This window comes from Hyperolius riggenbachi, chromosome 1 (genome assembly GCF_040937935.1).
Source record: "Hyperolius riggenbachi isolate aHypRig1 chromosome 1, aHypRig1.pri, whole genome shotgun sequence".
Classification (NCBI taxonomy): domain Eukaryota; kingdom Metazoa; phylum Chordata; class Amphibia; order Anura; family Hyperoliidae; genus Hyperolius; species Hyperolius riggenbachi.
In genome coordinates this window covers 77431947-77454604 of record NC_090646.1, presented here as the reverse complement: position 1 = coordinate 77454604, position 22658 = coordinate 77431947, and the positions used below count along the sequence as shown (strand labels likewise).

At 45.5% G+C, this 22658-nt stretch overlaps 1 protein-coding gene across 2 annotated transcripts in view; it reads right to left on the bottom strand.

Annotated features, from left to right (window-relative positions):
• The window catches only part of ST3GAL5 (ST3 beta-galactoside alpha-2,3-sialyltransferase 5), a 161042-nt gene that overhangs the window by 83804 nt on the left and 54580 nt on the right, over positions 1-22658 (bottom strand). The gene's annotated exons all lie outside the window — the stretch shown is intronic.

Genomic DNA, 22658 nt, shown 5'->3' with positions numbered 1-22658 from the left:
AAGAAGTAGTACATTTCTTCCAGAGTAAAATGAGCCATAAATTACTTTTCTTCGATGTTGCTGTCACTTATAGTAGGTAGTTGAAATCTGACATTTCCAACTGGTTTCTGAGAAACCCATCTTTTCACAGGGGATTATCAGGGTGAATGGAAGTTGTTGAACTGCCAAACGGTGTGAAGCGAGTAGGGCGGCTGGCCAGCATTTTTGTATAAATCCTTTTCAGGGAGTGTCTTAATGAAATATAAAGCAGGGCTGTGGAGTCGGTACAAAAGTCCACCAACTCCTACTCCTCAGGTTAGGTTTCCACCAACTCCGACTCAGACTCCTCAACTCCTCTAATTTGCATATTACAATCTTGTTGAAAGTATGTAACATGAAATGCATCTCTTAACTGCGAACGCTTAGAAATTTTAAAAGACAACTGAAGTGAGAGGGATATGGAGGCTGTCATATTTACTCCCTTTTAAACAATACAAGTTACCTGGCTATCCAGCTGATCGTCTGCCTCTATTGCTTTTAGTCATAACCTTAGGCCTCGTTCACATTCTTCATGTACAATCTGAACATGGATCAGGCCCTAGGCAATGTAACTGTGGGTACATGCAGGGTTGTGGAGTCGGTACAAAAATCCTACGACTCCGACTCCTCAGTTTAGGATTCCACCGACTCAGACTCCTCGACTCCGACTCCTCTAATTTGCATATTACAATCTTGTTGATTGAAAGTATAACATGAAATGTATCTCTTAACTGCCAACGCTTAGGAATTTTAAAAGCCAACTGAAGTGAGAAGGATATGGAGACTGCCATATTTATTCCCTTTAGTCATAGACTAAAATTAGTCCTTGGTAAGAGTACTTGTAAAAGGTACAGACCGGAACAAAGAACATCTATCACGCCCTAGGCAATGTAACTGTGGGTACATGTAAGAGTGATGTGCAGGTACTCTGCAGGGGAATGAGGAGATTCTTCCTCTATTACACATTCTTCATGCACAATCTGAACATGGATCAGGCCCTAGGCAATGTGACTGTGGTACATGTAAGAATGATGTGCCGGTACTCTGCAGGAGAATGAGGCGATTCTTCCTCTATTACACATTCTTCATGTACAACCTGAACCAGGTTTATGGGTGATATACAACACCTCTGTGTTCAATGTGCACACCATTCTCAGTGGATTCCCTGCAGCTCTGTGGAGAGTGCATATGTAGAGTATAGTACTACTGTGTAACAAAGTAAACCTGTGACAGATGAAATAAAAGTTTTATACATACCTGGGGCTTCCTCCAGCCCCCTCAGGAAATCAGTCCCTCGCAGTCCTCCTCCGCCACCTGGATCTTCTGCTACCGGTATGAGTCCAGGAATTTGAGCCAGTCGGGTGTAGTGCGCATGCACACACTCCGCTGCCGGGAGCGTACTACACCTGCGCAGCACTATTGTGCAGGTGCAGAATACTCCTGGCTGTGGAAGCAGCACACTGCCGGACTGCGCTGACTGGCTGAATTATTGGGAACTCATAGCAGAAGATCCAGGTGGCGGAGAAGGACAGCGAGGGACTGATTAGCCTGAAGGGGGCTGGAGGAAGCCCCATGTATGTATAAAACTTTTCTTTTCATCTGTCTCAGGTACCCTTTAATTTGTAGTCACCAAACCAAATTTTATCAACATATCAAAATATTTGATTTCATGAGCAAATGGAGTGCATAATTTGCATAAATCAGAATCAACTGGAAGAAACGTACTTCTTATTTGTATGTGTTTACATGTACTTCAAATCTTTACACTATTTCACGATAGCGGTCCTTTAATAGTAGAAAAGCGCACCTGCCTACCTAAATGACTATTAGGTAATGTCCACAAGCTGGACACACAAGTCCACAGAGAAACTACTATGGTTATCAATTATTTTTTGTTGTTGATAAAAACATAACATTATTCTGGAGTGCAGGGCTGGACAAAGCCTAGGAGTCAGGTAGCCAGTAGGGCTCCTTAGCCCTTTCAGGACCGGACGGCTCTGGCCCCTTAAAGAAAGCCTGTATTAAGAAAAATGTCCCCTGGGGGGTACTTACCTCGGGTGGAGGAAGCCTCTGGATCCTAACGAGGCTTCGCCTGTCCTCCTCCGTTAGCCTGCCTGGGGCCTTGAAGTGCAGCGATGTAAATATTTACCTCCCGCTATCCAGCCAGGCACACTAGCCGCTCTTCCCTCGGGTGAGGCGGAAATAGCGTAACCAGATTAATCCGCTCTACTGTGCAGGTGTGATTTCTTTTGCATCTGTGCAGTAGAGCGGATAAGATCGGGCTTGGCTATTTCTGCCTAGCCCCAAGGATGAGCCGCTATTGCACCTGCGCTGGATCCCGGCAAGATAAATATATCATGCCTTGTGGGGGAGGATTGCCGGAGGATTTGAGGGAGCCAGTGCTGGAATTCCTGCAGCTACAGGGATGAGGGAAGCCTCATTAGGACCCTGAGGCTTCCCCCGCCCGAGGTAAGTATCCCCCAGGTGACATTTTTTTTTTTTTACAGAGTCTCTTTAATCAGAATCAGAATCAGAATACTTTATTTCGCCAAGTACAACGGGGGTTGTACCCGGAATTATTTTTGGCACATACAGGGTCGGTGATGGTACGGTAACAGCAGAAACATAGAATACACAAAGTAGTTTCAGAGATTATGCAGCAGTCATCTTGTTACGTTACATTCCACATTGCACATTACACAAAACATTTCGCTAGATGGGATCGTCTGAGTGCTATGTCGAGCGGAGCTGCCTGCTACATTCTGTGCGGCGCTCAGAGGCCCATAGTCATCCGCTCCTTTTTCTGGCCTACGATTACTGTGATTGGCTCACAGTAATCATGGGGTCAGGAGCCAATGAAATTGAATAAAGCTCTTCTTTCACCGATACAGCAGATCGAGCAGGTGCAGCGATGAAACAGCGACACAAACGGTGAGGACAGCATGAGTGCGCGGCTGTAAATAGTTGGAATCTACGCCCTGTCAGAGCTGCACAGCCACCAGCAGGAAGTAGATTCCAACTACGTTTGTCCAGGATAGGTAAAATCCTTACTTCGGCTTGCTTCCTCTAGTGTCGTGTGCCGCTTGTGAACGGGTCCCTAGAGCTCCAGGTTCACTATCAAGTGACCGCAGTGAGTGGAGAGTTCAAAAGCTGCACAGGACACTAGTGGTAGAAAGCCAGAGCAAGGACAAGTAGCTGCACCTTCTGAAGCATGCTCCGTGGCGCACTATGCATACAGGCCTCCCACCCCAAAAAAAGACAGTCTGAAGAAGGCTTATTAGCCGAAAACGTACTCTTTTACTTTTAAAGGGGTTCTGTGGGGGTGCTTGAGGATAAAAACCGCCACTTACCTAAAGCTTCTATCAGCCCCGTGTAGCAGTAATGTCCCACGCCGTCCTCCTCCGATCTGTCGTTCCCCGCCGGCCCCGGTCTAGCGCGGCACGCCATCCAACTGCGGCTGCACGGCCGTACTTGCTCCCCCGTCATCAGAAGCTTACTGCGCAGGCGCAGTACAAGAATACTTCGTACTGCGCCTGCGCAGTAAGATTCAGATGACGCGAACAGCAGCGCGCATGTTTGGCTATGACAGACGAATAATGCCCGGTGCCAGCGGCAAGGAACGGCAGATCGGAGGAGGACAGCGGGGGACATTACTGCTACACGGGTCTGATAGAAGCCCCAGGTAAGTGGCGGTTTTCATCCTCAAGCACCCCCACAGAACCCCTTTGGGTTAGCCAATAAATGGTATCATCCGGATTCAAAACTTCTCATACTGTATTTAGAAGTTGGACATCATATTTATCTAGTAACTAACATGAAAAGAAAAAAAACAAAAACAACTTCCATCTATTACTATAAATACAAACAGCTACACTTCCTCTAACAAGGGAGGAAAATACAGATGCTGGAAAGAATCCGATCTGCCCCTTAGCAATTATCACAAATGCTGTTTACCACGCGGTTTCCACAATGCTTGTGAATTCTCATCAGCTCAGCAGAAGGCCATCTGTGGGATAAACATGTGTTGCAGCTCAGTGTTGGGTTTCTGCTTCCAGCTACTAATTTCCACATGCATCTAACGTCAGCTGTGGCCGGGGATGTCAGTTTTCTTCCCAATACTGACAATATAAAGCAAATAAAGGGTGGCTGAGGCAGGCAAATGCTCTGCTGATGGGCAGAGGCCAACATTATCGTCAGTTAGCCAGAAATAGCGTCATAGAACTATTGTCCGCAGATGTGCAGTGTGGAAGGCAAGAAGGATTAAAGAAAAGCTGGTCTTCTCCAGCGGTGAAGAAGCCGACCTCGCTAGGTCGGCTTTATGTGCCCTCCACGGCGCGGGTCAAGTGGTGTAAGTGACGTCATCGGGTCTCTAATGCGCAGGTGCCGTAGTTCTGCGTCTGCACAGTAGAGACCCAATTACGTCCCTGCACCACATGACCCACCGCCGTGGAGCGTACAGAAGCCGACCTGGCGAGGGCGGTTTCTTCACCACTGGACGCCGGGAGGGAGAGGAGCTGCGGTGAGGGCACCGATCGACTGCCAGGAGCTGGAAGAAGCCCCAGGTAAGTGCAGTTTGTTTTTTATAACATGCACGGACCTTCCCTTTAACTACTTCCGGACCTTGATAAATGAAATCTACGCTCTGTTTTGATGGTTACCTGGCTGCCAGGGCGTAGATTTCAATTAACTGCCGCTGCGTGCATCCGCCGTTTTCGCCACTGAATCCCTGCCATCTCCCGTCGCAGCTCACTTGGCTCTGAAGTCTCCATGACGACAGAGCCCTGTGAGCGGGTCAGGAGCCGATTTCATTGGCTCCTGGACCTGTCTTTCAATGTAAGCAACTCCCATTGGCTTACATTGAAAGACAGGGCCAAAAGCCAATGAAAGTGGCTCCTGGCCGGCTTACACGAACTCTGCTGTCATAGAGACGGCAGGTTCCAGACTTGCGGAGGGTATGTGCGGCGATTCGTCGGGAATCTGCCGTTTCTGTACCAGCGGTCTCTGGTCCTTAAATGTAGAGCATATCTTGGAGGCTGCTGACGCATTAAAAAATCAGTAATAATAAAAAGAAAAAGATGGCAGCTGTAATCTTCACTGGAAGAGCTGCAGAAGAGCAGAGTGGGGTTGTGGCATCCGCAGACGCGTACCACGAGGCGTATATACACCGTATTTCACCGCCAACAGGTTTCATGCTTAGGAAAGCTCTGGCCACCATTAAACCTTCCCAGCTTCAGTGCAAATGAAGGAGAATGTAATAACCTAACAACTGTGTCAAAACACATTCCTGGATTTATAAATGATTGTTACTGCTAAGCTATAGTGCAGGAAAGCCTAGTACACCAGTGTTAGCCTGCAGCAATAAAGAAAAAGGCCATATAACGTTTTTATTGGTGTAACGGCACATAAAAACATATGGAAAACAGCTCAAGGTGACCGCTTTTACTACTGGGTTGTTCGCCATAAAAACAGAGGAGGTTGAATGACGCACACACATAAACCGCTATGGTGACACAGGTACCACAAAGAGTACATAATTTGGAGACAAGATAATGCATAGAAACACAGAAATTACAATATGGAACAACAACACTGCAAAAATACAACAAAAATCGACTAAGATTCCTCAGTTTATGAAACCTCCAACTCCAGGTACCCAAAATTGCTCTGACTCCTCGACTCACACTCTTTAAGGGGCCCATACACCTAACGATTTTCCCGCCGATATACGGCCGATTCGATCACAGTGATCGAATCGGCTGTGAAATCGCCGCACACACCGCTGACAGAACGATCGATTTCCGTCCGAAATCGAACGTTCCCGTCGATCCGTCCATGCGGAAGATTTTTCTCGATCGCCGGCGGGTCTGGTGTGCGTCGATAGCGGCGTTCGAATGCCCGACGACCGACGCAATACAGCGGGTATACATTACCTGTTCCGGCCGGCGCGAGTCCCCTGGTCCCCGCTGTCTTCTTTCGGCGCTGGGTTCCGGACCGGCTGCAGCTACACAGAACTTCCTGTCCCGGCAGGAAGTTTAAACAGTAGAGCGCCCTCTACTGTTTAAACTTCCCCTGGACAGGAAGTTCAGTAGCTGCAGGAACTGTTTTGAACCCGGAGCAGAGAACAAGACAGCGGGGACCAGGAGACTCGCGCCGGCCGGAACAGGTAATGTATGCAGGGGGGGGGGGGGGGGGGGGCGGCAGCAGCAGCTCCACAGGTTGTGAACGGTTTCAGGCTGAAATCGATTCACAATCTGTTTGCAGTAAAGGTGACCATACAATCCCTCTCTGATCAGATTCGATCGATGGGGTGATAATTATTCAGCTCCCTGAGTCAATACTTTGTAGAACCACCGTTTGCTGCAGTTACAGCTGCCAGTTTTTTAGGGCATAGGTTCTCAATGTGTGGTACGCTTACCTCAGGGGGTACTTCTGATGGTTCCGGGGGGGGTACTCAGCCTTGATACACTTAACCAAGAAGAACAAATTTAGAGTTTTAGAAAATGATAAATCTTATTTAAACAACACCAAATTAGTATTTTAGCTAATATAAAGCAATAGTAAATGCTTGAAAAAAAATTTTAGAACCAATTATCATGTACTACGATTAAATATATATTTGTCTAGGGGTACTTGTGATAATGTTTACTATGCTAGGGGGTACTTGGAGAGTACAGGGTTGTAAAAGGGGTACATACCAATAAAATGTTGAGAAACACTGTTTTAGGGTATGTCTCTACCAGCTTTGAACATCTAGAGACTGAAATCCTTGCTCATTCTTCTTTGCAAAACAGCTCCAGCTCAGTCAGATTAGATGGACAGCGTTTGTGAACAGCAATTTTCACATCTTGCCACAGATTCTCGATAGAATTTAGATCTGGACTTTGACTGGGCCATACTAACACATGGATATGTTTTGTTTTAAACCATTCTATTGTTTCCCTGGCTTTATGTTTAGGGTCATTGTCCTGCTGGAAGGTGAACCTCCGCCCCAGTCTCAAGTCTTTTGCAGACTCCAAGAGGTTTTCTTCCAAGATTGCCCTGTATTTGGCTCCATCCATCTTCCCACCAACTCTGACCAGCTTCCCTGTCCCTGCTGAAGATATGCACCCCCAGAGCATGATGCTGCCACTACCATATTTGACAGTGGGGATGGTGTGTTCAGAGTGATGTGCAGTGTTAGTTTTCCGCCACACATAGCCTTTTGCATTTTGGCCAAAAAGTTCCATTTTGGTCTCATCTGACCAGAGCACCTTCTTCCACATGTTTGCTGTGTCCCCCACATGGCTTGTGGCAAACTGCAAATGGGACTTCTTATGCTTTTCTGTTAACAATGGCTTTCTTCTTGCCACTCTTCCATAAAGGCCAACTTTGTGCAGTGCACCACTAATAGTTGTCCTATGGACAGATTCCCCCATCTGAGCTGTAGATCTCTGCAGCAAATCCAGAGCCACCATGGGCCTCTTGACTGCATTTCTGATCAGCACTCTCCTTGTTCGGCCTGTGTGTTTAGGTGGACGGCCTTGTCTTGGTAGGTTTACAGTTGTGCCATAGTCTTTCCATTTCTGAATGATCGCTTGAACAGTGCTCCGTGGGCTGTTCAAGGCTTTGGAAAGCTTTTTGTAGCCTAAGCCTGCTTTAAATTTCTCAATAACTTTATCCCTGACCTGTCTGGTGTATTCTTTGGCTCCATGGTTTGTTGCTTCCAATATTCTCTTAGACAACCTCTGAGGCCGTCACAGAGCAGCTGTATTTGTTCTGACATTAGATTACACACAGGTGCACTCTATTTAGTCATTAGCACTCATCAGGCAATGTCTATGGGCAACTGACTGCCCTCAGACCAAAGGGGACTGAATAATTACGCACACACCACTTTGCAGTTATTTATTTGTAAAAAATGTTTGGAATCGTGTATGATTTTCGTTCCACTTCTCACGTGTACACCACTTTGTATATTGGTCTTTCACGTGGAATTCCAATAAAATTGATTCAGGTTTGTGGCAGTAATGTGTCAAAATGTGGAAAACTTCAAGGGGGCCGAATACTTTTGCAAGCCACTGTATACAATAGATTCTCTTTATATTTAACTCCAATGGACTTGGCCAAGTATTTACTATATAAGAAATGGTCACACATTGCACAGTTATGTCCATGAATATTTGCACAGAGGCAACTTTTTTTCTAATGTTCGTTCTGTACATTACCGCAATTAATTTTAAGTGAAACCACTTCTATGCAGTTGTAGTGCAGACTCTCAGCTTTAATTCAGTGGGGTGAACAAAAATATTGCATAAAAATGTGAAGCAACTAAAACATTTGTTTTAACACAATCCCTTTATTTCACTGCCCACCTGATCAAGCCTTAGCAACCAAGATATTTGTGACAATCCCGATCTATTCATTCAACCAATTTCAGGCGGAACTTAAAGAGACACTGAAGCGAAAAAAAAATTATGATATTATGATTTGTATGTGTAGCACAGCTAAGAAATAAAACATTAAGATCAGATACATCAGTGTAATTGTTTCCAGTACAGGAAGAGTTGAGAAAATCCAGTTGTTATCTCTATGCAAACAAGCCATTAAGCTCTCCGACTAAGTTAGTCCTGGAGAGGGCTGTGATCTGACTTTTATTATCTCAACTGTTCCTGGACTATTTACTTTTTCTCTGCCAGAGGAGAGGTCATTACTTCACAGACTGCTCTGAAAAAATCATTTTGAATGCTGAGTGTTGTGTAATGTGCACATATTATAGAATGATGCAATGTAAGAAAAAACACTATATACCTGAAAATAAAAGTATGAGAATATTTTCTTTGCTGAAAATCTTCTAGTAATTATTCATAGTACACAACCAATTCATTATATCATATTTTTTTTTCCGCTTCAGTGTCTCTTTAATTGAAAGAACAATTGGGCGACCATATTTCAACACCAATTCTCTTCTGATTAGATATAAATTTGCAATCTGAAGGTCTATCGGGCCAAAACATATGTATGGCAACCTTACACTTTCCTAGTGGTTCTGGGTCACCGTGACCTATCTGTGTATTCTGAAGAGATGAAATGAGGGAAATTTCTCAAGTGTTAGGGCTGGGACCCACTAAAGTCGCTTTCGAACAATCGCAAGCAAGCGTTTTGGGATCACGGATGCTAGTGGGAACACCCCTATAGGGACCCACTTGAGTAGGCAAAAGCCCTTAAAGGAGAAAGTAATTTTACAAAAAAAAATACAAATTACAACCCTTCTCTACTCTGTACATAACGGAGTTAAAAAAACATTATTGTAAGGTTTAGACAACGTTCCATACATACAGCCATCTTATGACATGATCAGGATGAATTCAAGGCAAGGCAGGATTAACAAAGGGGACTCAGGTGTGAACAGCTAAGGAGAGCCACAAAACACACCCAGGATGACAGGAACAAAAGCGAGCCAAGAAAACCACAAGAGAAAGGCACAGCATACCAGGAAAGTTGAATCTAAAGACACAAAGTCACATGAACCTGAGGTAAGTAAATGAGGGACAAACAAGACACAAACCACAAAGCACACAGAAAATCAAATACAAGAACAAGTTCAGCCCATACAGGTTCTGCACTAGTAGAGTGGTCAGACAATACCTCACACAGATCTCACAGCCTGGGGCAAGATCATGAGGGACAAACAAGACACAAACCACAAAGGCAAACAGAAAATCAAATACAAGGACAAGTTCAGCCCATACAGGTTCTGCACTAGTAGAGTGGTCAGACGATACCACACACAGTTCTCACAGCCTGGGGCAAGATCACGAGGGACAAACAAGACAGAAACCACAAAGGCAAACAGAAAATCAAATACAAGTGTAGGTCAGACAAAGATACCTCACAAAGTTCTCAGAGCCTGGAATAAGAAAATGAGGGATACACAAAAGACACAAACCACAAAGAGAATCAAATACAAGGACAAGTTCAGTTAATACAGGTTCTGCACTAGCTGAGTGGTCAGACAATGATACCTCATACAGTTCTCAGAGCCTGGAGTAAGAAATTGAGGGACACACAAAACACAAAGAAAATCAAATACAAGTTCTGCTAATACAGGCTCTGCACTAGCTGAGTGGTCAGGCAATTATACCTCACAGCCTTCTCACAAGCTTCGGTCTGGTAATTATTATTTATAGTATTTATAAAGCATCAACATATTACGCAGGTTGTACTATAGATAAAGGGGTTGACATAACAAGTTAGGACATACGGGGAGCACAGACCAAAAAACAAACAACAACAAAAAACAAGATCATACAGTGGTGGAGGGGTCTTTGGTAACAACAGTTCAAGTCCGATTAAGTCTGTAAGCGGGGTGCCTATGAATTGAGGGTACATGATTAAGCTGGGAACACGAGGGGGAGGGCCCTGCCGTGGGCTTATAATTTAAAAGGTGGGGGTAGGGATACATTAGGTGCGCCTGTGAAGAGGGTGCCCAGCAGTATGTATTGGGGCACTGATGGTGGGGAGGGAGGTTTCATAAAACAAAGGATGATTTTTGTACCAACTCCACAGCCCTGGTAAGTATCAGACTAAGGAGTCAAGGAGTCGGAGCAATTTTGGGTACCTGGAGTCGGAGGATTCATAAACTTCTGAGTCAGATGATTTCTGTACCGACTCTACCGCTCTGGTCTGAACTGGCGAGTTCGGCAATTGGTGCATTATACATTACTAGCAGACCTAAGCCCACTTAAAACCTCCCTCCCATCCCGCCCATGTCCGCTGCATGTCAGCGCGCATGCACGCGCCCCTACGCACACATACGCCCAGCCCCTGGCCCCGTCCTCCTCCTGTCCCAACAGCCGCCCATGCTGCACATGCGCAGTAGCGCAAAAACACGGACACAGGGACAGGTGGGGACACAGAGACACAGGCAAATAATTATAGAGGATAAGGGTAGGAACACAATAGGCAGAATTGCATATGCGTTTTCCATGGCACATAGTGGAAAACGCATATGCGATTCTGCCTAGTGTGTTCCTACCCTCAGTGCAAACTGTTCCTGTGCTTCCCAACAACAGAACGTTTTGCACTCCCCAAATCTAGCCAAATTCCCTTTCTTCCCCCAACCTACGCCGTAAGCATCACCCAATGTAAATTAGGATATCCCTCCAAACAAGCCAGGTAAAAAGGGCACCGCGTGGCCGAGGACATTTGGGTTATAGTGAAGTGGAAAGCCCCCCCCCCCCCTGGTCTCTTCATTGACCCCTGGAAATACGGTATGCCATAGCAAAGGTAGCATATTACCTTCATTCCAAAGTAGAGTCAGTGAACCAGAAACACCCAGTAATGTAACCACAGACTGAACACCCAGGGTGGACCAATTTAGACTGAATACAGAGCCAGTCTATTTAGAAGCCAGCACCAATTATTTTTTACTCAACACCTCCTATACTCATTTAGGAGCCTCCAATTTCTGGCTCAGTCCAAACACAGTCCAGTCAGCTCTACCTCAGAGATGGTCAACATCACATAATTTCCAATAGGCTTCATACAATATACTCACCAACTATACGCCCAGGCAGTGTTTTAACCACTTGAGGACCTAGGACCCCATTTTAGAAAGAAGACACCCCAAGGTGTTCCGTTAGGAGTATGGTGAGTTCATAGAAGTTTTTATTTTTTTGTCACAAGTTAGCGGAAATTGATTTTAATTGTTTTTTTTCACAAAGTGTCATTTTCCGCTAACTTGTGACAAAAAATAAAATCTTCTATGAACTCACCATACTCCTAACGGAATACCTTTGGGTGTCTTCTTTCTAGAATGGGGTCATTTGTGGGGTTCCTATACTGCCCTGGCATTTTAGGGGCCCTAAACCGTGAGGAGTAGTCTTGAAACCAACATTGTCGCAAAATGACCTGTGAAATCCTAAAGATACTCATTGGACTTTGGGCCCCTTAGCGTACTTAGGGTGCAAAAAAGTGCCACATATGTGGTACCGCCGTACTCAGGAGAAGTAGTATAATGTGTTTTGGGGTGTATTTTTACACATACCCATGCTGGGTGGGAGAAATATCTCTGTAAATGACAATTGTTTGATTTTTTTACACACAATTGTCCATTTACAGAGAGATTTCTCCCACCCAGCATGGGTATGTGTAAAAATACACCCCAAAACACATTATACTACTTCTCCTGAGTACGGCGATACCACATGTGTGACACTTTTTTGCAGCCTAGGTGCGCTAAGGGGTCCAACGTCCTAATCACAGGTCATTTTGAGGCATTTGTTTTCTAGACTACTCCTCACGGTTTAGGGCCCCTAAAATGCCAGGGCAGTATAGGAACCCCACAAGTGACTCCATTTTAGAAAGAAGACACCCCAAGGTATTCCGTTAGGTGTATGGCGAGTTCATAGAAAAATTTATTTTTTGTCACAAGTTAGTGAAAAATGACACTTTGTGAAAAAAAAAAAAAAATCAATTTCCGCTAACTTTTGACAAAAAATAAAATCTTCTATGAACTCGTCATACACCTAACAGAATACATTGGGGTGTCTTTTTTTCTAAAATGGGGTCAGTTTGTGGGGTTCCTATACCGCCCTGGCATTTTACGGGCCCAAAACCGTGAGTAGTCTGGAAACCAAATGTCTCAAAATGACTGTTCAGGTGTATAAGCATCTGAAAATTTTGATGACAGGTGGTGTATGAGGGGGCGAATTTTGTGGAACCGGACATTAACAGGGTGGCCTTTTAGAGGACAGGTTGTATTGGGCCTGATCTGATGGATAGGAGTGCTAGGGGGGTGACAGGAGGTGATTGATGGGTGTCTCAGGGGGTGGTTAGAGGGGAAAATAGATGCAATCAATGCACTGGGGAGGTGATCGGAAGGGGGTCTGAGGGGGATCTGAGGGTTTGGCCAAGTGATCAGGAGCCCACACGGGGCAAATTAGGGCCTGATCTGATGGGTAGGTGTGCTAGGGGGTGACAGGAGGTGATTGATGGGTGTCTCAAGGTGTGATTAGAGGGGGGAATAGATGCAAGCAATGCACTGGCGAGGTGATCAGGGCTGGGGCATGAGGGCATTCTGAGGGTGTGGGCGGGTGATTGAGTGCCCTAGGGGCAGATAGGGGTCTAATCTGATAGGTAGCAGTGACAGGGGGTGATTGATGGGTAATTAGTGGGTGTTTAGGGTAGAGAACAGATATAAACACTGCACTTTGGAGGTGATCTGACGTCGGATCTGCGGGCGAACTATTGGTGTGGGTGGGTGATCAGATTGCCCACAAGGGGCAGGTTAGGGGCTGATTGATGAGTGGCAGTGACAGGGGGTGATTGATGGGTGGCAGTGACAGGGGGTGATTGATGGGTGATTGACAGGTGATCAGTGGTTTATTACAGGAAAGCACAGATGTAAATATTGCACTGGCGAATTGATAAGGGGGGGTCTGAGGGCAATCTGAGCGTGTAGGCGGGTGATTGGGTGCCCGCAAGGGGCAGATTAGGGTCTGATCTGATGGGTAACAGTGACAGGTGGTGATAGGGGGTGATTGATGGGTAATTAGTGGGTGTTTAGAGGAGAGAATAGATGTAAACACTGCGCTTGGGTGGTGATCTGATGTCGGATCTGCGGGCGATCTATTGGTGTGGGTGGGTGATCAGATTGCCCGCAAGGGGCAGGTTAGGGGCTGATTGATGGGTGGCAGTGACAGGGGGTGATTGATGGGTGGCAGTGACAGGGGGTGATTGATGGGTGATTGACAGGTGATTGACAGGTGATCAGTGGGTTATTACAGGGAAGGACAGATGTAAATAATGCCCTGGCGAATTGATAAGGGGGGGTCTGAGGGCAATCTGAGCGTGTAGGCGGGTGATTGGGTGCCCGCAAGGGGCAGATTAGGGTCTGATCTGATGGGTAACAGTGACAGGTGGTGATAGGGGGTGATTGATGGGTGATTGATGGGTAATTAGTGGGTGTTTAGAGGAGAGAATAGATGTAAACACTGCGCTTGGGTGGTGATCTGATGTCGGATCTGCGGGCGATCTATCGGTGTGGGTGGGTGATTAGATTGCCCGCAAGGGGCAGGTTAGAGGCTGATTGATGGGTGGCAGTGACAGGGGGTGATTGACGGGTGATTGACAGGTGATTGACAGGTGATTAGGGGGGATAGATGCATACAGTACACAGGGGGTGGGGGGTCTGGGGAGAATCTGAGGAATGGGGGGGTGATCAGGAGGGGGCAGTGGGCAGGGGGGGAGATAAAAAAAAAATAGCGTTGACAGATAGTGACAGGAAGTGATTGATGGGTGATTGGGTGCAAACAGGGGTCTGGGGGGTGGGCAGGGGGGGGGGGGTCTGAGGGGTGCTGTGGGCGATCTGGGGCAGGGGGGGGGAGAAATCAGTGTGCTTGGGTGCAGACTAGGGTGGCTGCAGCCTGCCCTGGTGGTCCCTCGGACACTGGGACCACCAGGGCAGGAGGCAGCCTGTATAATACACTTTGTAAACATTACAAAGTGTATTATACACTTTGTATGTGGCGATCGTCGGGTTAACATCCCGCCGGCGCTTCCGTATGGCCGGCGGGATGTTGCGGCGGGTGAGCGGTGACAGGCGCCGGCGGAGGATCGCGTCACGGATGACGCGATCGCTCCGCCCATGCCCCTACAAGGACCGCCGCCTTTGGGCATGAGCTGGTCCTTGCGGGGTCCACTTCCCGGCCGCCTCTGTGCGTTAGGCGGTCGGGAAGTGGTTAATAGCAGCACAAATGAGAGAGCAGGCTCGGTCTGTCCAGCCTGGAATGTAATAGTATACTTTGGTTTCAATGTAATTACATCAAATAATTAGTTACTAATTAACTATCTATGAACCACAATTCAGGTCACTACAGCAGTTCCCCATGGATGCATAATGAGGAAGGGACTTATCTCTGACCAGCCATCTGTTGATATCAAACATTACTAGATAGTAGGCTAAGCACCATCCCACTGATTGCGACAGGACTAGGTATGGTCTTTCATAAACAAGACAAATCAAGAATCACCTCTATAAAGATGGGATCAAGGTCTGTAGCTGGCGCGCACCGATCAGATGTGGGCACAAATGTGAACTGCTAATAAAGTGGTTTGTGGCACTGGTCCAACTGCTGAGTGACTATGTAACTGCAAGTGGGAAAATTAATTTGTACAGTAAGGGCCCGTTCAGATCAGAAATGCGGATGGCCATGCGTGCGGACCGCAACGCGTACGAACGCATGGCCATCCGCGTTTGTGTGCGTTGCGTGGCTGATCCCATCACTGAAAAGTGAATGGGACAGCCACGCGTTTTTGCAAAATCTGCGTGCAGCATGCGTTCCCGGACCGCACAGGTCCGGAACGCATGCAGTGTGAACATCAGACATTGCACTCTATGCAATGTCTGATGTCGTGCGTTTTGGCCACCTGCACGCGTTTTCCAAAACGCGGCTGGAAACGCTACTGTACAAATTAATTTTTCCCACTTGCAGTTACATAGTCACTCAGCAGTTGGACCAGTGCCACAAACCACTTTAATTTGTACAGATAACTATAGATTGGTGCTGCAAAGGTCTTTTTACCATTACATTTTATTAAAAACAATCTATCCATTTCAATTTGTGGCAGGCTAAGAATTTCCACAAGTAAGCTCCAATAGCTCTTATTTGCAAACTTGAAAACAGCTGCCAGAAGCGCACACACACACACACACACACACACACACACACACACACACACACACACACACACACACACACACACACACACACACACACACACACACACACACACACACACACACACACACACACACACACACACACACACACACACACACACACACACACACACACACACACACACACACACACACACACACACACACACACAGTTTATCTATAGTATGCAACGCTTTTGAATTTTGGGTCAAGATAACTACAGATTTACTTTAAAGCGGTATCGTCACCATAAAAATTTAATTTCAACAGCAACTGGTCTGAGTGTATTAAGTGATAAAGATGCTAATCCTGCATTCAAAACTTTTTCTGCTGTTATGGTTTGAAGTTATCACATACCTTAGGAGCACTGACCCTTTAATAGCCAATGCCAAACAGTTGCATGCTGGGGGTATTTTTATCTAGAATATATTCCTCCTCTTCCCTTTATTTCCCTGCCTAGCTGCCTAGCTGCAACATGATCCTCTGCTCACTTGTGTTTACAAGCAAGGCTGCGGTGACTTAGCAATTGGAGGAGAAAAGAAAAAAGTTAAGGGAAGAAACAAGATCAGTATTTAGCCTCAAACTGTGGGCAAAAGACATGGTTCCCACCAGGAACAGAATTCTCTTCATTTACTTTATAAAATTCACTGAAATCAAAACGTGGACAGTACAATACATGTGTTATGTAAGTAGATCAAGCATTTATCTACTTACAGTTGTGTTCAAAATTATTTAACCCCTAATGCTGTAAAGGGTTTTAAGGAATTTAGTGTACATTTGTAATTGTGTTCAGAATGAAATCTTACAAGGACTTTTTTAAGAACCAAATGCAACTAAAATGACATCAATTGTTTTTGTAATACAGTATTAAATGTTTTTTTTTTTTGTGTGATTTCTTCATTGACACAATTATTCAACCCCTTAAAGACTACCACTCTTAAGAACAGAGGTTCATTCAAGTGTTTTCGATCAGGTATTGAAAACACCTGTGGATGTCAACGTACAGCAATCAAGCATAATAAGCACCAATTAGGCAGATTTAAAATGACTGTGATTTGCAGCTCCTTCTAGACATTTACTGGTGTGTTTACACTGAAGTCAAGAGACTGGTCCAGGAAGACAGGAGAAGAGGTTATTTCTCTTCACAGGAAGGGCAATGGCTATAAGAAGATTGCAAAGATGTTAAACATACCAAGAGACTCCATAGGAAGCATCATTCGCAAATTAAAGGCAAAGGGCACTGTTGAAACGCTACCTGGAGAAAAGTCCCCGTGTGACTGCTGAGGAACTGAAAAAAAGATTTGTCAGATGCGGGTACTGAAGTTCCAGCTCAGGCGCACACTGCGTAATGAAGGCCTCCATGCCAGAACTCCCAGGCGCACCCCCTTGCTGTCTCTAAAGAATAAGAAGAGGCGACTGCAGTATGCCAAAAGTCATGTGGACAAATCACAAAAGTTTTGAGATAGTGTTCTGTGGACTGATGAAACAAAATTAGAACTGTTTGGGCCCATGGATAATCGCTGTGTTTGGAGGAGGAAGAACAAGGCCTATGGAGAAAATAACACCTTGCCTACTGTGAAGCATGGCGGGGGGTCAATCATGCTTTTGGGCTGTTTTGCTTCTGCAGGTTCAGGGAAGCTTCAGCGTGTGCAATGTACCATGAATTCTCTTCAGTACCAGGAGATATTGGAGGAAAATGTGGTGCAGTCCGTCACAAACCTGAGGTTTGGGAGACGTTGGACCTTTCAACAGGACAATGATCCCAAGCATACCTCCAACTGCTCAGGTTTGATGGAGCCAATGCCAATTCCAGTAAGTATTTTTGTACAAGTAGCAATATTTTTGCACTGTTTTTTGAACTGCTCAGGTTTGATGGAGCCAATGCTAATCCAGCAAGTATTTTTGTACAAGTAACAATATCTTTGTGCTGTTTTCTAATTGCTCAGGTTTGATAAAGGAATACCTAAACCACCTGTTTTGCATTTTATAACTAGGCCTCGGGATCTTACATCATTGCAGAAAATGGCAAATATTTCTCATCTTCCATGCAAATCCAGCTTACATTTATGCACCTTTATCTTAGCTCTGAAGCCAGCAGAGTTTTCTACATTTGCTAAGCGCAGATCACCTTTTCCATTTGCATTTGCTGTGCTTACAATGCACAGGCAGGTCACCCACATGACCTTGAGAATACAAATTTCCTGGCAACAGCCCAAAACAGAGATAAAATCTCCAATTCATACACTGGCCCAGTGAGTATCTGAAGATTTCAACACATAAACTTCTAACTTTTCAACAAACTATATTTAAAGTCCATCAGAGGTGAGAGGGATATGGACTTATGGAGGCTGACATTTAAATACTTTAAACAGTGCAGATTGCCTACCTGCACTGCTGAGCCTGTTTTTAAAACTCTAAGGCCCAGTGCACACCAAAACCTCTAGTAGATCCTCAATACGCTAGTGGTTTTTGGAGCAGATTTTAGAGAGATTCTAGGCATGTTTAGAGACGTATTCTAAACATGCCTAGAGTTTTTGGGAGCGTTTTTGTGTAGGAGATTACAAATATTGTTACAGCAAAAGCTGTTACTGAACAGCTTCTGTAACAAAAACGCCTGGAAAACCACTAATCTAGCGTTTTCCAGAGCGGGTTGCGTTTTTCTTATACTTTACATTGAGGCAGAAACGCTTCTGCAAATCGCAAACGTGCAGCAGGAGCTGGGGCCCGTTTCCATTCAATGCAAATTTTCGTACGCGTTTGTACGCATGAAAAAAATCCGAGTTCCTGTATCATTTTTTCGGACATTGCGCACGATTCACGTACAAGGCTTTGTATAGGCAATGCAAATTTTTGCGTTATTTGCCCAAAAATTCGCATTAGATCCATGGTTACAGGAAGTTGTCAGCAGTCATGACTAAGCTGTTACTAGGCAGATTATGTTATATAAAAACACTTAAAAATGTACATAAGAATTTTCACCAATCAGAAAAATATTTTTGCAGGCGAAAATGTCACGCTACAGTGGAAACGTAGCCTTAGTCATAAACCCTGAACAAGCATGCAGACCAGGTGATCTGACTGATGTCTCATGCTCGCATCCAGGACTTCACACGAGCATCAGCCCTTATCTGGAACTCTCTTCCACAGCCTGTACGTCATGCGCCAAACCTGGACATCTTCAAACGCACTCTTAAAACACACCTTTTCAGACAAGCTTATAACATGCTATAGCCCTTTATTTACTTATTTGTCACAATGTAATCAGAGGCAAAGAATCACTGCCTCATCCATCCTCCACCCCCTTACCTAGTGTGTCCCCCACTACCTATTAGATTGTAAGCTCGCAAGGGCAGGGTCATCCTCCTAATGTTTACTGTTTTTGTAACAATATTTGTGCTGCTTGGAACTCTGCTGTATATTTGTTAGTTGTATCTATGTTCCTAATGTCGTCTTATTGTGCTTTGTAAAGCGCTGCGGAATATGTTGGCGCTATATAAATAAAAAATAATAATAATAATAATAATGTCTGACTGGATTAGATATATGCTTATCCTTTAGATTGTAAGCTTGCAAGGGCAGGGCTCTCTCCCCCTTTTGTGTCTTGTTAATCATTATACATTTTATTTATTATGTTACTTTTATTACTGTCATTACCAATTCTGTATTTTGTATTCTGTATAATTTTTGGTATTTTGTCACTAATTATGTATCTTGTATATTGGTGTACACTAATACTCTGCATTATTATGTACCCTGTGTTCGTTTCTTACTCTGTACAGCACCAAAGAATATGTTGGCGCTTTATAAATCAATAATAATGCTTGGTTCAGTGGGTGATTCAGACACTGCTACAGCCAAAGATATCAGCAGGGCTGCCAGGCAACTGGTATTGTTTAAAAGGAAATAAATATGGCAGCCTCCATGTCCCTTACACTTCAGGTGTGCTTGAAGGAGGAAAAAAAAATCACAAGCCTTCCTCGCTGAGAAAATATGACAAGATGAAAATAGTTACATGACTAAGCTGTTCTAAATTCATTCTTAAAAATGTAAATTCTGGTTTGACTATTTCTGTTTTTTCTATTAACGGGAACGAAACAAACAAATTCAGGAACCGCGATGAATTAACCAGTGCCTCATTCATTTATCTAACCAGAGTTCAATCATTTCTGAGCTCGTCACAGCTCTCGGTCTGCAGTCATCGCTGCAACTACCCTCAATGCAACTAAGAGTCCCTTAAGGCTACTTGCGCACCAAGACGTTGCGTTAGGTGCTACGTTAAGGTCGCATAACGTGCACCTAACGCAAGGCCTGGTGCTCTTCATTGTGGTCGTCAGAGTGAGCCACGTTGTGCAGCTCACTCTGGCGTCCGTGATGCCGTGATGCGTACTCTTGGACGCATGCGGCATCACGTGGTCCCGCCGGCCAAACACCGCACAGAGCGGCCGCAACAGGAAGTAAACACTGCACGTCACAACGTGCAGTGAATATTAATTAGCCATGTGCCTGGCCGCTCTCCGCTCCTCCCCAACATGACCGAGCATGTGCAAACAGTCTAACGCGGCTTAAGCCGCTGTAACGCTATAGTATGCTGCACTTTCGGGAAGAACGTGCAGCGTTACATGTAACGCAACATGGGCAGTGTGAACAGCCCACTTGTGTTACATTGCTGTACGTTGGGGGAGCGTTACAGGCTGCACTAACGAGCGCCTGTAACGTCTTAGTGTGTAAGCAGCCTAAAGGGGCACTATGGCAAAAAAAAATAAACAAATAAGAAGTATGTTTTTTACAGAGTAAAATGAGCCATAAATTACTTTTCTCCTATGTTGCTGTCACTTACAGTAGGCAGTAGAAATCTGACAGAAGTGACAGGGTTTGGACTAGTCCATCTCTTCATGGGGGATTCTCAGGGATTTATTTATTTTCAAAAGCACTTAGTGAATGGCAGTTGCTTTGTCCAACTGCCAAAAATAACTGTAGCGAGAAGGGAAGCTGACCAGCATCATTGTTTAAATCCTTTTTAGGGAATATCTTTATAAAGAATAAAAGCCTTGCTGAGAATCCCCTATGAAGAGATGGACTAGTCCAAAACCTGTCGCTTCTGTCAGATGTCTACTACCTACTGTAAGTGACAGCAACATAGGAGACAAGTAATTTATGGCTCATTTTACTCTGAAAAAAACGTACTTCTTATTTCAGAATCAGAATCAATTTACTTTCGCCAAGTAAGTTTGCACCTACAAGGAATTTGTCTTGGCAGTTGCTTAACAAACACAAACAAAAACAATACAAGGACAGACAGTGTGTATATTACAAGTCAAGGACAGTATGCAAGTATAGTGGCAGTAAGCAATGTGAGAATTGTTCATTTTCAGTTCTGTGCTGATTACTTTCAAGTCCTAGCAGCTCTAGTGTGGTTCAGCATTAAAGAGGAACTGTAAGCTCAAAATAATTTATTGCCAGCAGGTAGCCTATACCCAATTTATAGATGAAAACCCAGTATTTTCTGCTAGAAATCCAGCATTTTGCTGGAATTACACCTTTAAGTAGGAAGCCACGCCCCCTCATGAGGCTGCTCCGCGGCTGTATATTCATTAAAGGGAAGGTCCAAGCAAAATAAAAAAATGAGTTTCACTTACCTGGGGCTTCTACCAGCCGCATGCAGCTATCCTGTGCCCTCATAGTCACTCACTGTTGCTCCAGTCCCCCGCTGGCAGCTTTCCGACCTCGGAGGTCGGCGGGCCGCATTGCGTACGTTTTTATGCATTCCCGCTAGTGCAGGAACATTAACACATACATTTTTACGCGTTATTGGGTTTAGTTTTACGCATTGAACCAGTAATGCGTAAAAATGTATGTGTTAACCTGCTGGGCGGTCTGGACGAGCTCAGCTCGTCCAGTACCGCCGGAGCCTGCCGCTCAGGCCCTGCTGGGCCGATTTGGCTCAAATAAAAAGCAGCACACGCAGCCGGCACTTTGCCAGCCGCGTGTGCTGCCTGATCGCCGCCGCTCTGCGGCGATCCGCCGCGTGCAGCGGCGAAAGAGGGTCCCCCCAGCCGCCTGAGCCCAGCGTAGCCGGAACAAAAAGTTCCGGCCAGCGCTAAGGGCTGGATCGGAGGCGGCTGACGTCAGGACGTCGGCTGACGTCGATGACGTCACTCCGCTCGTCGCTATGGCGACGATGTAAGCAAAACAAGGAAGGCCGCTCATTGCGGCCTTCCTTGTTTATTCTGGGCGCCGGAGGCGATCGGAAGAACGCCTCCGGAGCGCCCTCTAGTGGGCTTTCATGCAGCCAACTTTCAGTTGGCTGCATGAAATAGTTTTTTTTTTATTAAAAAAAAACCCTCCCGCAGCCTGCCTGGCGATCTTAATAGAACGCCAGGCAGGTTAATGTTCCTGCACTAGTGGGAATGCGTAAAAACGTACGCAATGCGGCCCGCCGACCTCTGAGGTCGGAAAGCTGCCAGCGGGGGACTGGAGCAGCAGTGAGTGACTACGAGGGCACAGGATGGCTGCATGGGGCTGGTAGAAGCCCCAGGTAAGTGAAACTCATTTTTTTATTTTGCTTGGACCTTCCCTTTAAGCTTGTGCGCACTGCCTTCTGGGTAGTGCCATCATGGGTTGCTAAGGGGGAAAAAAACAGCAGTCCTCACTGTCATCAAGGTGGGACATGTGCACGAGGCAGAAGAAGTTTATCTTGCAGCCTCCGATGGGATGATTGATCATCCCTCTCTGCCCTGTGAAGCTGCCGCTGCCACTATCAGGTCAGCGACATGTGTTTAACTCTCCTCATCCCAGCTGGAATCCCTCTTGTCAGCTCTTCCTACAGCCTCCGATGATCTTATAGCTCTGCCTGCATGTCATGTGCATTCACCCGACATGCAGGCAAATTACTCCTCCCCTCTGAGTTGTTACGAGGGGGGGGGGGGGGTGAATAGTATT